The sequence below is a fragment of the Pteropus vampyrus genome, unplaced genomic scaffold (assembly GCF_000151845.1).
Source record: "Pteropus vampyrus isolate Shadow unplaced genomic scaffold, Pvam_2.0 Scaffold213, whole genome shotgun sequence".
NCBI classification, from domain to species: Eukaryota; Metazoa; Chordata; class Mammalia; order Chiroptera; family Pteropodidae; genus Pteropus; species Pteropus vampyrus.
This window is the reverse complement of record NW_011888994.1, coordinates 1,320,450-1,324,967: the sequence shown is the minus strand read 5'-3', so window position 1 is coordinate 1,324,967 and position 4,518 is coordinate 1,320,450.

The window sequence follows — 4,518 nt, the reverse complement described above, 5'->3', positions numbered from 1 at the left end:
ACCAGAAGAACTAAGAAGGAAATCCATTTTCTAGGTTCCATAAGTTTTCTTATAACAAAGAATTTGTCTTCCAGCACAAAATCTACACATGTGACACATATGTAAATCATAGACACAAATATGTGCACTGGAGTCTGTGCTGACAAACAAGGGGCTGACAATGAAGCTGAAGTATGAAGATAGAGATTTTTCTGTTTCACTCTCCCACTCATTAGTTTAAAAGAACACATTTTTTAAAAAAGGGATGTGTGTACATATTCTTTTTAACATACAGAATATCTCTTGAAGAATCCATAAGAACTGGTAATAATCATTTCTGGGGCAAAGGATAGGAAACTAATTTTTCACTTTATTCCATGCTGATTAATGATTTTTTAAATTATATTCATATGTTACCTGTTCATAAAATTATTTTTAGAATAGAGGAAGAAGAGAAGAAAATGATCTTACTTCATGTATTTTATTGTTAACATCATCTCCTTGGTCCTAGAGTAAATGATATTCATTTCCACTGCTGCTTGTATATGTAACAGATAAACACACATAATGCACAAAGATACTAGTGTGGTACACATACATACATCTACGTGAACACAAATACACTGTAATGTGAATAACACTTTTACATGGACACACTCACGTAAGGTCTCTGGGGGAGAGAACAGAGCTTTTATCGTGTATATGGAAGATTTTTCACATATACATGCTGTTGCTAAAGTCCTCTACTGGCTAATGTCTGATGCTAGGTGAACACTACCAACATCAACAGCAGCACACCACAAAGTCATAAATCAGATTCCATGGGTTCTTTCTTTGACAGTTTTTCTGTCAAAGACAGCCTCCACCGTCACACCTGGAAATCTGTTCACAGCAAACAGCAATTCACTTACCAAAGAGCCACTTCCTATGTACCCTCATACTTGAAACTGAGAAAACCTAAGTAAACCGATTTCCTCATCAGAAGTAGCTACAGGGATTAGCTCTGCACTGTTCCCCACTCTGGATGGGTGTGACAGGGAATCAGTACCCCTTTCCTACTGGTTCCTCTGACTGTTGAGCTGGGGTTCCTCCCAACCCCCATTTCAGCCAGGAAGGAGACCTCCTTGATCCCTCAATGACCAGAACAGGAGCCGTAAAAACATGCTTGGAATTTTTCAGAAGGAAAATAGACCGCAAAGGGAAAACAAAAAGCCCTGTCTACAAAGCTCAAAGTAGACAGTTTTAGACTAGAGTGTGTCTGTATCCTGGGAGGCTACTGGGGACTCACCCTTGGGGGTCACCTTTCTGGTCTCCTGTGCTCAGGTGACACCTCGACTTCCCAGCTAACTCTGTGGTCTTTGAAGACCTGTGACAGGAGGCACCAATGTTATTCAGACTTGTATATTTGGCAGATATTTTCTTAAAACTGAAAAAAGTCAGCCTGTCACTTCAAGGGAAATGACTGACAGTATTTATTGCCAAAGATAACATTGAACCTTTCAGGTGGAAATTAGAATTTTGAAAACTTATATTTGTCATTATAAGTTTGACAACCTACCCAAAAGCAGACTTTTCTTTTGAGATCAGTGTTGATATTAAAAAATGTGATTTAAAAAATTTACATGATGAAGTATGTCAACATTTAAAACATCCTCATAACTCAGTGAACAAATATTTTCCACATGACTACTACATGATGTTACAGAATCATGCACAGGTGAAAAATGCATTCACTGTGCATGATAGACCAATGGATTTTAATGTAAGAGAGTACAAAATATTCATTGACATAAATTCAGATTTCACATTGCAACTAGCTTTTAAGAAACTACCATTTGAAAAACAAAAACCATGTGAAAATGGGTATAGCATCAAAGAATAATATTTATAATTATCTGAAAAGCTTTTAAAATATTTCTATATTTCTCAACTATAGATCTGTGTAAGGTCAGATTCTCTTTATATATTCAGCCAAAACGACATATTGGAACAAATTAAATGCAGAAGCAGATAGGAGAATCTGACTGTGTTCTGTTAAGTTGAATATTAAAGAAGTTTACAAAAATGGAAAATGATAATATTTTTCTTGCTTTTTTATTTTTTTGCTTTGGAAAATGTATATTATTTAACATTTAAATGGTTTATAATTGTAATTTTATTTTTAAATTTTTTTGAAGGTCTTGGAGCTGTTTTTCCCCCCAGTTTTATAGGGGGTATAGTTGACAAATAAAATTATAAGATATTTAAAGGATAATGAACAAATATTTAATTTGGTTTTGATTTCTAATGTAGTAAATACTAATAGATATTACTTGCATAAAGAATAGTTCTTTGAATTCTTCAATAAATTGTAAGGGTATAAAAGGTTTCCAAGAACAAAAAGGTTGAGAACTGTTGGCCTATATTATTGAGGTGGAAGGCAGTAGCAATGTGCCCAGTTAAAAGACTACATTCCCCAGTCTCCTTTGCAGCCATATTTGGCCATGTTATTAAGTTCTGGCTCATTGGATGCCGCTGAACCAAAAGAAGCAGAAATTTTCAAAGGGGCATCCTGAAAGACTGCCTGGAGAAGAGATAGCTGGGAGTGGGGAATTCCTTTTTTGACTTCCTGCTTTTCCTCACTTTTGAAGACTACAACTCATGACTGCAGCAACACCAGCAGCCACCTTGAACCATGAGATGACATTGAGGATTGAGGCTACTTGTTACAAAGATGGGACAGAAATACAGAAAAAGGCTGGGTCCTCAATGACTGTGATACTGCCTGACTGTCATCTCCAGACTTCTTTTAAATGAGAGAGAAATAAACTTTTAAACCTTGTGTAAGCCAATATTATTCTGGTTTTCCTGTTACATGTAGCAGAACCTAGTTCTGCTCCGTTTAAGTGTGACAAACCACGAAGGACCTAGCTTTATATGGATTAAATAATTATTTTATATATATTTTTAAGATTAGGTTGTATGTCCATGTCAACCACTGTCTTAAGATGTGATGTGGAAAAAAAATTTGGGGTTAGTATTATAGGAACTCAGATTTGTTCAACTCTTGTGTGACAAACATTTAGGAAGCTCATCCTATTGGCACGAGTCAGGCACTGGATTTATGTGTCCTCAGAGCCCCTGTGGTCCATGGAGGGAATCTCCTCACCCCAGGGCCTAACGCTGCCCTCATAGCTCTGCTGCAGGTCCCACATTAGAATAACAGACTATTCTCAGTATGGAGAGAGAAACGGACAGCTTGTCACTTAATTGGTATTTCCGGGGCACAACTTAAAATTCCCTTGAGTAAATTTTATTGTCACCCACACTCATTGAACCAGAATGGCCTAAATAAACAAGGAGGCTTCCCTCACCCCACTCCTTAATTTTGATGGTTTTCCCCAATTAGCCATGTTGGTTGTTGAGTGCTCTCTCATGCTACATTATCAATATAGTAACTGGCTGGATTTGAAAGTATAGTTGTAGGAAGTTCCTGGAACCACCTGTAACTAAAATCTTCTAAGCACAGGTAACTGTAGAAACTCGAGCTTTCCCTTCCCTTCTGTTACAGAGTCTATTACCATTTCCTTGGGGACATCATAAGTGGGGACTAGATGAAAGAGAAATACACAGAAGTCTTACTCACAAAGGCCAGCAGATTCTAGAAAGAGCAACATCTTTGGGGTAAGCAAATCTCTCCCAGGCTTCTTGGGCTTGCTAAGGATTAAACATGAAAATATTGGTGAGTAAAAACTGCAAATACTACAGAGCTGTAGTTATTAACTGACAGAGAAAGCAGGTTCAAGTAAAAGCGTAGGTGGAATTAGAGTACTGGCTCTAATTAGCTGGTGACTTTAGGAAAGTGGCTTAACCTTGCTAAGTACAAGAAACAGTTATGTTTGTTTTTTTAAATAATGCTGTTCACTCTAGCAGATAGACTAACATGGGCAAAAATGTGTTGGCATAGTTTGAGAGATGAATTTTCTATTAATTTTATCCTACTAAAATCTATCATTTAGAATTAGATTTGTTTTTATATAACTAAAAACCCCTATTAACTTTAATTTAACAAAGTAAGTTTATTTCTCTCTCATACATAAAAAGTTTAGAGGTAGATAGTACAGAGTTGACCCCTCTTTTATCAGTGGCCCAGATTCCTATCTTTCTGTCATCTTCATTCAGCACCTGGGTTTCCCTCTTCAAAGTCATCTCATGGTCCCAGATGGCTGCTAGAGCTCCATTATGCCTACATTCTAGAAGGCAGATGGGAAAAGAAAAAAGCTGGCATCTCACCCCTGATTCAGCCACTTTCAAAAAAGCCTTCTTGGAAGTGCCATGGTATGCTTCTACCTCATTGACCAGAATTGGATCCTGTGGCCAGACTAAGCTGCAAGGGAGTCTGGGAAATGTAGTTGTTTTTGTTACTGCTGTTTTATTACAAAGGGGAAAGAACAGAATAGATGCTGGGTAACCAACTAGCAGCCTCTTCCATACTTGGCTCTCTTTCTCTCTCTCTCACTTAGGTTTAGATTCAAATGTCTGCTCAAGAATTTGAAACTT